Genomic DNA, 12,484 nt, shown 5'->3' on the forward strand with positions numbered 1-12,484 from the left:
ATTTATGGGATGCAACAGAACCAGTACTGAGTGGGAAATTTATAGCCATAAACTCATATATCAAAAAAGAAGAAAGAGCAAAAATTGAAGAGCTAACTGCACATTTGAAGGAATTAGAAAAACAACAAGAAAGTAACCCAACAGGAAAAAGAAGGAAGGACATAACAAAGATAAGAGCAGAACTAAATGAAATAGAAAATAAGAAAGCACTTGAAAAGATAAACAAGACCAAGAGTTGGTTTTTTGAGAAGATCAACAAAATTGACAAACCTTTAGCGAGACTAACAAAGAAAAAAAAGAGAGAAGATGCAAATACACAAAATAAGAAATGAGAAAGGCAATATCACCACTGACCCCACAGAAATAAAGACTATCATAAGAGGATACTTTGAAAAACTATATTCCAAAAAAATGACAATTTAGAGGAAATGGACAAATTCCTAGAAACACATAAGCAGCCCATATTGACAAAAGAAGAAATTGATGATCTTAACAAACCAATCACAAGCAGAGAGAGAGAATCAGTTATTAAAAATCTCCCAACTAAGAAGAGCCCAGGGCCAGATGGCTTCACAGGTGAATTCTACAAAACATTCCGGAAAGAAATAACACCAATCCTGCTGAAACTATTCAAAAAAATCGAAACAGAAAGAACATTGCCTAACTCCTTCTATGATGCCAACATTACCCTAGTACCAAAGCCAAACAAAGACACCACAAGAAAGGAAAATTACAGACCAATTTCTCTAATGAACCTAGACGCAAAAATACTTAACAAAATACTTGCTAATCATATTCAACAACACATTAAATGAATTATACACCACGACCATGTGGGATTCATCCCAGGTATGCAAGGATGGTTCAACATAAGAAAATCAATCAACGTAATATACCATACAAACAGATTGAAGGAAAAAAATCACAGGATTGTATCTATAGATGCAGGAAAAGCATTTGACAAAATACAGCACCCTTTCTTGATAAAAACACTCCAAAAGATCGGAATACAAGGAAATTTTTTGAACATGATAAAGAGTATATGCGAAAAACCTAAAGCCAACATTGTTTACAATGGAGAAATCCTAGAATCCTTCCCTCTAAACTCAGGAACAAGACAAGGATGTCCATTGTCTCCGCTCCTATTTAACATTGTCTTAGAAGTACTTGCTCGAGCACTGAGGCATGAACCAGATATAAAAATCACTCAAATTGGAAAGGAAGAAGTCAAAATTTCATTATTTACAGATGACATGATCCTATACATAGAAAACCCTGAGAGATCTACAACAAAGTTCTAGAACTCACAAATGAGTTTAGTAAAGGCGCAGGTTTTAAGATCAATGTGCAAAAATCAGTAGCATTTCTATACACCAATAATGAGCAAGATCAGGAGGAAATCAAGAAACAAATACCATTCACAATAGTAAATAAAAAAATCAAATACTTAGGAATAAATTTAACTAAAGAGGTAAAAACCTTATACACCGAGAACTAAACAAGACTGTTCAAGGAAATCAAAGAAGACCTAAATAAATGGAAGAATATTCCTTGTTCATGGATAGGAAGACTGAATATTATTAAGATGTCTATCCTACCAAAACTGATCTACACATTCAATGCAATCCCAATAAAAATCAACACAGCCTTCTTTAAGGAACTAGAAAAACTAACTATGAAATTTATTTGGAAAGGAAAGAGACCCCGAATAGCCAAAGACATACTGAAAAAGAAAAACAAAATTGGAGGAATCACACTACCTGACTTCAAAACATACTACAAAGCTACAGTAGTGAAAACAGCATGGTATTGACATAAGGAGAGACACACAGACCAATGGAATCGAATTGAAAGCTCTGATATAGAACCTCACATATATAGCCACATAATATTCGATAAAGCCACCAAACCCTCTCAACTGGGAGAGAGTGGCCTATTCAACAAATGGTGTCTGGAGAACTGGATAGCTATATGTAGAAGAATGAAAGAGGATTACCATCTCACACCTTATACAAAGATCAACTCAAGATGGATCAGAGACCTAAATATAAGAGCCAAGACCATAAAAACCTTAGAAAGCAGTGTAGGGAAACATCTACAGGACCTTGTAATAGGAAATGGATTCATGAATATCACACCTAAAGCACGAGCAGCAAAAGAACTAATAGATAAGTGGGACTTCCTCAAAATTAAAGCCTTTTGCACCTCAAAGGAGTTTGTCAAGAAAGTAAAAAGGGAGCCCATACAGTGGGAGAAAATATTTGGCAACCATATATCTGATAAGAAACTTATAACTTGCATATATAAAGAACTCCTATATCTTGAAAATAAAAAGATAAACAACCCATTTAAAAAATGGGAAAAAGATTTAAACAGACACTTCTCCAAAGAAGAAATACAAATGGCTACAAAGCACATCAAAAAATGCTCCAAATCTCTAGCTATCAGGGAAATGCAAATCAAAACTACAATGAGATACCATCTTACACCCATAAGATTGGCAGCTATGAAAAAAACAGAAGAATACAAATTCTGGAGAGGATGTGAAGAAAGGGGAACACTCATCCATTGCTGGTGGGAATGCAGAAGTATCCAACCATTCTGGAGGACAGTATGGCGGTTTCTCAAAAAACTAGCCATAGATTTGCCATATGACCCAGCAATACCACTGCTGGGTATATACCCAGCAGAACTGGAAACAAGGACGCAAACCGATATATGTACACCAATGTTCATAGCAGCATTGTTCACTATCGCCAAAAGTTGGAATCAACCCAAATGCCCATCAACAGATGAGTGGATCAATAAAATGTGGTATATACACACAATGGAATACTACTCGGCTGTAAGAACAAATACAATACAAACACACGTGATAACATGGATGAATCCTTAGAACCTTATGTTGAGTGAAGCAACCCAGGTATTGAAGGACAAATACTACATGACGTCAATGATATGAAGTAAGCAAGCTGCCTCAGAGAGCAAGAGACTGAACGATAGGCTTACGGGAAATCGGGGGGTGGAGGAAGGATGTGAGCCGACGTCTGCAGGGGTGGAATTTATGATGAGCTGCTGGTAAGTATGAACACAAAGAAGAGATAAAATGGGGGCAAGGGGTTGCCTTTGGCAGGGGCTTTGCGGGTTTGAGGGGGACTGGGGATGGGCGGATGGGTAATATTGCCCAAAAGTGGGGGGAGGGAGGGGTAGCATACGTACATAGGAGAGTGTCAGGTGTTGGTGGAGAGTAAAATGCTGAGAAAATCGTATCAAAATATAATTAAGAGGGTTACCTGTTTAGAATGCTCGGAGGGGATGGTCCAATGCAGGATGGGCTCCTGAGGAATGTCTGAATGCTCATTTTGCCAGAGTGGGTGGCACCATTGGGTAGAGACCCAAGTAGTGAGAGTGGGGTGGACCCACATCCTGGGGAGGACTAATGTCATCAAATAGAGGGAACTGTATCTCTCGAGAGAAAGGGTGGCTCCCAGGGCATTGGGGCAGTTGAGCAAGTTAGGCCCTGAACACTGTTCCCACTATCTCTAGACGTGGCTCCTCGGGAAACAGAGGTTGGCTGTCACTGTGGGCACCAAGGTGGGTTGGAAAATGGATGTTAAATGTGTGGAACCAAGGTAAATGGGGGGTAAGAGAGGAGTTTCACGAGAGTACACAAGGATGGATATAAAACATGTAATATTACACCATAACATATAGGAGATGACAGACTGATAATGTAAACCATAATGTAAAACATAGGAAAACTAAAAAATTAGAAAACTGTATCCTAAAGTAAGCACCACAATATAAGCACAGATGTCACCTTGTTTGAAAGCTATTGTCTCAGACTCTGTACATCACTTTAAGTAAATATGATGTGAATAGGGTGTAAGAGTATCGCTGTGGAAGGGAAAAGGTTTTGTGGTGGATGTGTGGGATTGCTGTATGTTATATATATCAATTGCTGTGGTATAGGGCTCTTGTTAAGAGAAGTTCAATAATTAGGGGAAAAAAAAAAAAAGAAAAAGAAAAAGATAGGATGTAGATTTTTTTCCAAGTCAACACGTATTCTATATCTAACCTTTAAACCCATCACTATATGCCATTTTGCTAATAAGGGATCCTGACATTATATTGTGCTTCAATTTTCAGGAAGTTCTGGATCACAGAGTGGTTCAACAATGGCAATGGAGGAATACGGTATAGGATACTATTGACAGGTGATATATGGCTGACAGGGAGCTATACAGGACATATGTCCAGGGTCCATGGTAATGTTTGGATATACTCATAGTGGCAACAATTAAAAACTACAGCTGGGGGGGCACTGGGTTCCTGGCCAGTGGTGCTCTGTCGTGGTCCCTAGGGGAGCAGCGACAGTCTCCCAAGTGCAGCAGCAAGGACCGGGAAGGAAAGAGGGTCCAACAGTGAGCCCCTGATGTTAATGACTATGCTTGTGAGCTGATATGCCTGAAATAAGAACAAGGCCTAGAGCAGCATTGTGCCTGAGAGTTTCCTCCTGACAGCCTTCATGTTGCTCAAATGTGGCCAGTCTCAAAGCCAAACTCAGCATGTAAATGCAATGCCTTCCCCCAGCGTGGGACATGACACCCGGGGATGAGCCTCCCTGGCACCGAGGGATCACTATCAACTACCAACTGATGATGCAACTGGAGAATGACCTTGAATGCTTCCATGCAGATCAGCAGAATATCCCTGTCTACATAAAATAACATGACTTTAAAATGCTGTTTGACCTAATCTAAGGGGGAAATGGAAAGGAGAAATGAGTTTATATGGCTACGAGTCTCTAAAAAAGAGTCTGGAGGCTGTCAGAAGGATTGCCCTTATGCACAACTGAGCAGAGTCTAAGAGACAGATAAAGTAGATACAACCCCCAGATATTGGTTCCTTTGAGGGCTAAAGAGGCCCATGGGTGCTATGGTCATGGCAGATGGGATTAACTGCCATGTCAGATGGCCCTTCTTTGGAGCTGGTGTTTATGCGTGATGAATCTGGACTCAGATGGGATCTCTCTTCTTAAGACTTTCATGCTACTGTGCTGGAGTTGTAGTTGGTGTCAGGGCTTAAGATATATTTAAGGGATCTGAATCTCTGGACTGACAATGTGATAGCCAGGCCCTGAGCCTCAACAGACTCCAGCACCTACAATCTGATTTATTGGACTCACCTCACTCAGCTAAGATGGAGTTGAAGAAGGACAACCACCACACCACGGAGCCTAGAGTGCCTACAACTGAAAGTGAGAGGACTGCATCCAGTATCCATGAGGAATCTGAGCCTCCTCTTGACATAGAGGTGCATTGGACACAACCAATCCAATGTCCACAGAGAAAAGGTGGCATTGGAGTGGGAAAAGTGGACATGGTGGCTAATGGGTATGGGGAATGGCAGGAAGAGACGATATGTGGAGGTGTCTTAGGGGCTGGGAGCTGCCCTGGATGGTGCTTCAGGGGCAATCACTGGACATTATAAATCCTCACAGGGCCCACTGGATGGAATGGGAGAGAGTATGGCCCATGATGTGGACCATTGACCATGAGGTGCAGAGGTGCCCAGAGACGTACTTACCAAATGCAATGGATGTGTCATGATGATGGGAATGAGTGTTGCTGGGGGGGAGTGGTGGGGTGGGGGTGGTGGGGTTGAAGGGGTCCTCATATATTTTTTTGTAATATAATATTTTTGCAAAATCAATTTAAAAAAAAGAAAAAAGAAAAAAGAAAAAAAAAACTATGGTCACTGTGCAAATTAGAGTAATTAAAAGGAGGCTTCAAAGAAATCTTTTAAATGTTAGCTTACAGTTAAACTTATTTTGTAAGAGAATGAAAATTATGAGTGTGTCCTGTGGGGGGGGGGAAGTTCATTTTCTTATGACTTTATACTGAACATAAGCTAAACTTCAAAGAGTGAAGCAAATGTAGAAAATGGATAGTATTCTCAAATATATCAGAGAGCAGTTATCAGAATAAGTTCAATGGATGCTGGTTGGATAAAAATAAAGACAAGAACAAAATGAATGTTTACCACTTGGATCCTCTGCCAGGTCAAATCCTTCCACCCTGGCTCCGATATGTACCTTTCTAGCTAAACTTAAAATTTTGCAAAGATGCTCTCTGCTCTTTATGGAATTTAACTTTGTTCTTTGCTATATTTATGAATTTGCTTATTCTGAATTGTTTCTTTAATATCCTTACCCTCAATAACTGCCTGCCAAAATCTTCCCAAGTCTGAAAAAGCACCTCAAATCCCTTCTTTATGATTACCCCCTCAGATATACCAAGAGACATATCCTCTGTTTCTCATTTTCTGCTCAGCATTGATCCATCTTTCTTTTCTCTAGTCTTTTAATTATTCATTTAACAGATCTGTTGGACCTTATTCTTGTAACAGGAAATAAATACAGTGGTGGATGAGACCAAGGCTTTACCCTGGAGTAGCCTATAGTTTCTTACCTAATGGTCTTTATTACCACATTCTGCCTTCTAGTGGAGGTATTTTGTGTCTGTATCTGAAGCCATTCTACCTTAATAAAGCTCCTTGAAAGCATAGGGAGCCCAAATTTTATTCATCTTTGCATTCCCCATAATGCCTCAGTGACAAAAATGTTTGTGAATTAAAATAAATTTAGTTGAATTGCTTGAAAAATTTCTGTGGGAAAATACCATAAAGGATTTTACAGTTTGCCTAACAATAGCTGGTTGATAAGATTAGTTAGCACTTTTAATAACCCAGGTCCATTGTACAGAGAATGTGCTGCCTAAAATTTAAGATGTTCTCCAATAGAATGACTTCCCAAGTTTCAGCAGAGCCTGTGTGAATTAGGTTAATGTAATTCAAATTATTTCTGCTTCCATCAGTTTTAAACATGGTTTATTTCACCATTTATTCATAGGGTAGAGAGGATCTGTCACCAAGATCTCTAGAAGATTAGCCTTTGTACTCCATGTGACTTTGTTAACATGCTTGTGTGTTTTCATGAGAGTCTTGAACCCAGTTCAGTTTGAATTAGATTCAAGAACACTTTTGGGGAACTAATTTAGAAGCTTTGAATTAGATGCTTTTCTTCCTCTTTTGGCTTCCTTCTCTTGTATTACTGTTTACCCTCAATTATTGTTGAGATTTGTATAAACTTGCATCAAAGATGACCTCTAAGAGGAACAGATGTGGCTCTACCGGTTGAGCACCTGCATCCCACATAAGAGGTCCTGGGTTCATGGTCCCCAGGACCTCCTAACAACAAAACAAACAACAAACAAACAAATGAAAAAACCAACTCGGGGGAGCTGATGTAGTTTAGTGTTTGAATGCTGGCTTCCCACTTATGAGGTCCTGGGTTCAATCCCCAGCCTCAGTACCTCAAAAAAAAAGATGACCTCTGAGATACAATGATCTTCTGTTCTATTGCATAATTTTTTAGGGCTTCCTTACTGCCTACAAAATTACATTTAGAGAGAATCCCAAGTTTCTGGTATATAACATTAATAGTGAGAACAGATAAGCTTACATATTGGATTCAATATACAAATCATTTAATGTGTTAGTAAATGTAATCATCCCTATATATTTTATTTCTTATGTAGATATTTTGTAGCTATAGGACAAGGTATAACCATGAAAATTATCTTTATCTGGGAATTTAGTGTTTTTCTCTTATGAAAATCATTCTAAATTGAAAGAAAAAGCACGTGAATAGAATAGGAATTTCATAAAGAAAACTTAACTAAAAATTGTGAAGTCCCTGTCACTGAACATATTCCAGCAGAGAGTACAAAGCCATCTGTCAGAGAAGGTGTAAAAATAGTTGCTACCTTGAAACAGAAGTTGGTCTTGATGATCTCTTAGAACATTTTTAAGTCCAGGATTTTAGAAAGAAAATACTGTCACAGAGTTGAGAATTTAAACAAGAATGGCCTGTGTTGGCTACAACAACAACAACAACAATAATAATAATAATAAAATAATGACTCCAATTTATTGAGCTCATTTTATTTGCCAGGCATGTTATTAAAGAGATTTAGATTATTCTGTGATGACCTTCATAAAGAAAACACAATGTTTAACATGTTTCCAAATCACAGTAAATCAAACTCAATAGCCCCACTTCCAAAGTTGGCTAGAAGTTCAATACCATGGAAAATCCTTCTTTTCCTTTGTGCTGTGCATGATAATTGGAAGGACATTGACTTTTACTCCCCGTTGGTCACTTTGGCAACTGCTTTTTGCCCATGCACAATTGGTCATTTAAGGCTAGGCTATCCCACTGGTGCTGCATTTGCCAAAGGACAAACCTACCAGATGGGCTTTCACTGAGATGCCGAAACTACGGAGTCTAATCCTCATTGTCACCTCCAAGCTTATACCCTTCCAATGTTCAACTGCCTCAAGGCCATGACCTTGATCTAGCTCATGTCTCTCCATTCACAATATCAATACCAGGAAATCCAGCACATCTGGAATGGATCCCTCAATACTTTCTGCTTTGATTCCCAATTATATATTCTCTCATAATGGGCTTATAGATCTGTTAGGATAATTACTCCGTGCCATTTAAAATAATTTAAAAAATACCTTCTAGAGATACAGAAAATTTGGAATCCTGGAATAAAGGCCTGAACATCCTCCTGATACTTGGGAGGAAGAAGAAAAGGAAAAGGAAAAAGTTTAACACTCTCAGTTCCTTTTGGGTCTATAGTAACAAAAAATATTTTGTCAAGTTATCCTACTACATGAATTTTCCAATGAAATTTCCTGCCAATATACTTTAAAAGGTTTATTAAAGTATGTCATTCATACATAAACAATAAGTGATAATAATAGTTGTGAACTTACAAAATAAACATATATAACATCATACAGGACTCTCATAACTCACCCTACCACCAATAACTTGCCTTCTTGTTAAACGTTTTTAACTAATGATTAAAAAGCATTGTCAAAATATTACTACTAAACAAAGTATTTTCCCCCAACAATCCTATTATTATTATCTTTATATCATTTATATATGAACATACATAAACAATTAATGTATAGTAAAAGTTGTGAATTTACAAGGCAAACATGCGTACCATCATACAGGGGTCCCATACATCAACCTTCCACCAATACCTTGCTTTGTATAGATGTTTGTTACAAATTATAAAAGAATATTTTCAAAGTGTTACTACTAATCATAGTACTTATCTTACATTTGGTGTGTTTTTCCCCCCACCCTGCCCTATTATATTTTTTAAATACATTTTTTATGACAGAAGTTGTAAAATTATAAAACAATCATGTACATGTGCAGAATTCCCAAACAACACCCCTCCATCAACACACCGCAATGTGGTGTGTCATTTGCTACAGATACAATAATATCATCAGATTGTTACCATGTCCATAGTGTACATTTGGCTCACATTTTCCATACTGCCTCAGTATCAACACAGTACATCTTTGCATAGATGCAAGAATATTATTACTACTAACCACAATACATAGGTCACTCCAGTTCTATTTTTCCCATGCTTCTCCACATTCCCAACACCCTTCAGTAGGGATATACATTTGCTCTGGCTAACAAAGGACACTCTTGCATCTGTACCATCAACCACAATTTTCATCCACCTCTTGGTTTACTGTGCTATCCAGTTCCTAGATTATTCTCTAGTTTTCTGTCAATTGGCATTTACATAACTAGGCTACCATTTTCAGTCACATCCCCATTTATAAACTAGCTGTTACTCACTGTGTGTTACTATCCACTCTATACATTTCCACACTTTTACAGTAAAGCTAATTAAAACTTCTACATACATTAAACATCAGTAGTCCACTCAGACCTCCTCTTATCTCCTTTAAAAATCCACCACCTATCACCAGGTCTTGAAGATATTTTCCAATCATTTCTTCTAGAAGGCTTATGGGTCTTGCTTTTATTTTTAGTTTTTTTTTTAATCCATTTTGAGTTAATTTTTGGATAAGGAGTGAGATAGGTGTCCTCTTTCCTTCTTTCAGCTATGGATTTCCAATTCTTTCAGCACCATTTATTGGATGAATTGTTCTGCCTGAGCTTTGTGAGTTTGACAGGCTAGTCAAAAATCACTTGACCATACCTGGTCTGTTTCTGAACCATAAATTTGGATCCATTGGTCTATTGTGCCTGTCTTTAGGCCAGTACCATCCTGTTTTTACCACTACAGGTAGGTATTATGATTTAAAGTCTGGAGAAGAGGGTTCAACTTTCCTTTTTATGATGTTTCTGGCTATTCAGGATTCTTTACTCTTCCAAATAAATGTAATGATCCTGTTTTCCATTTTTCCTTTAATGCTGGTGGAATTTTTATTGGGATTGCATTAAATCTTTATATCAATTTGAGTAGAATTGACAACTTGATGATATTTAGTCTTCCAATACATGAGCATGGAATGTTCTTCCAGTGATTTAGGGTTTTTTTAATTGTTTTAACACTGAGTTGCAGTTTTCTGAATACAAGTGCTTTAAATCATTGGTTAAGTTTATTCCTGGCTATTTGAGTTTTATCTGTAATATTTTATTTTCACCACTCTTTTGACATGTTTAGTTACCTTTATTGATATAATCATCATTTCTAGATCTTGATATATCAGACTACTGTCTCCTTGTCTCCATGGTTTCTGGTGAGAAATCAGCACTTAATCTTATTGCATATCCCTTATATGTTATGCATTGTTTTTCTCTTGCTGTTCTCAGAATTCTCTCTGTTTTGGCATTTGACATTCTGATGAGTATGTGTCTTGGAGTTGGTCTATTCAGATTTTTTCAGATTGGAATACATTGTGCTTCATGGACTGGGATATCTGTGTCATTCAATAGGTTAGGAAATTTTCTACCATTATTTCTTCAAATATTCCTTCTGCCCCTTTTCCCTTCTCATCTCCTTCTGGGACACCATGACACGTATGTTTGCATACCTTTTGCTGTCATTTAGTTCCCTGAGACCCTGTTCACTTTTTTTCTATTCCTTTCTTCATCTATTCTTTTGTATGTTCACTTTCAGAGGCCATTTCTTCAAGCTCACCAATCCTTTCTTCTGCTTCCTCAAATCTGCTATTATATGATTCCAATGTTTTCTTAATTTCATTTATTGCATCATTCATTCCCATAAGACCTGCTATTTTCCTATGTATGCTTTCAAATTCTTCTTTGTGCTCATCCAGTGTCTTCTTAACATCCTTAGTCTCTTTAGCCATCTCATTGAATTTATTAAGGATATTTGATAGAACATCTATGATTAGTTGTCTCAAGTCCTTTATGTCATCTGGAGGCTTATCTTATTCCTTTAACTGGGCCAGAGCTTCCTGTTTCTTGATGTGGATTGTAATTTTTGTTGGTGTCTTCACATCTGGCTTACTATTTTTCTCTGGGTGCAGTTTTTCTCTTTAGTAGGGCTTCCTATCCTTTCTCCCTTGCTGGTTGTGCAGTAGGCGCCAAGCATGTAGTGGGTGCTGTAACCTGTGGGGGCTCAAGCTGCCCTCATTGCACCAGGGACCAATGAAGCTTCTTCCAACTTTCTCCTTTGCCAGGGGTAGGTACAGAGTCAAAGTTATGTGGAATAATCCAAGTGCAGGATTAGGCTGTAGTTGCCCAGAGAGATTGATGAAGCTTCACATCCCTTTCTCCTATGCCTGGGGCAGGGAAGGGGCTGCAGGTGTGGGCAGCAATCTGCAGTGTGGGTTCAAGATGACCAGTTGCTGGTAGACTGCTAATTTTCAGTCCATGCCAGCCAAAGTTACCTGCAGTTACATGTATAGGCTGGTGCAGGGCTCCTCAGCCTCCTCCCTGCCAGAGGCAGGGCTGAAGCCTAGGCTAGGGCTGCAGGCTGATCTGTGTAAAAGAAACTGGTACCTGCTGACACTGAGAGTTTCACTCAGCCCAGTTTCCCCTCATGCTGGCGGCAGAGTCAGAATGGGGGCTATTGGCCTCTCTCTGACTTGGGCTGGTTCACACCCCAGCTGTTCCCAGGGTTATGTCTCAGTCAGCTGAGTCTACTAATAAGTAGCCACAGTTGGCAGTCAACCATTTCCTCCTACCCTGTTTCTGGGAAATAGAGCTTCCAATTCCAGCCACAGAATACCCCCTGGGGTGGCTCATGCCGCCAGAGTAGGACAGTCACCGGCCTCTGTGGCTTGGCCGGTAATTTCCCAAAGAGGCTGGCGCACGTCCCTGCAGCTTCCTCCCTGCCAGAGGTGGCAATGGGTCCTAGGCTAAACCTGCAATCTGACCTGGGTGGGAAGAAGCCGGTCCCCACCAGCACTGGGATGTTCAGTCCACCCCGCTTCCCCTCATGCCAGGCACAGAGTTAAGATGGCAGCTCCCGGCCTCTTTCTGATTTTGAAAGGCTCAAACTTTAGGATTATACAGTAGCCCGCTGAATTTACTCATGAGTAGCTGAAACTGGTGCTCAACCATCTCTTTCTCCCCAGTTTTGGGGAAGTGGAT

Source organism: Dasypus novemcinctus, chromosome 30 (genome assembly GCF_030445035.2).
Source record: "Dasypus novemcinctus isolate mDasNov1 chromosome 30, mDasNov1.1.hap2, whole genome shotgun sequence".
Classification (NCBI taxonomy): Eukaryota; Metazoa; Chordata; class Mammalia; order Cingulata; family Dasypodidae; genus Dasypus; species Dasypus novemcinctus.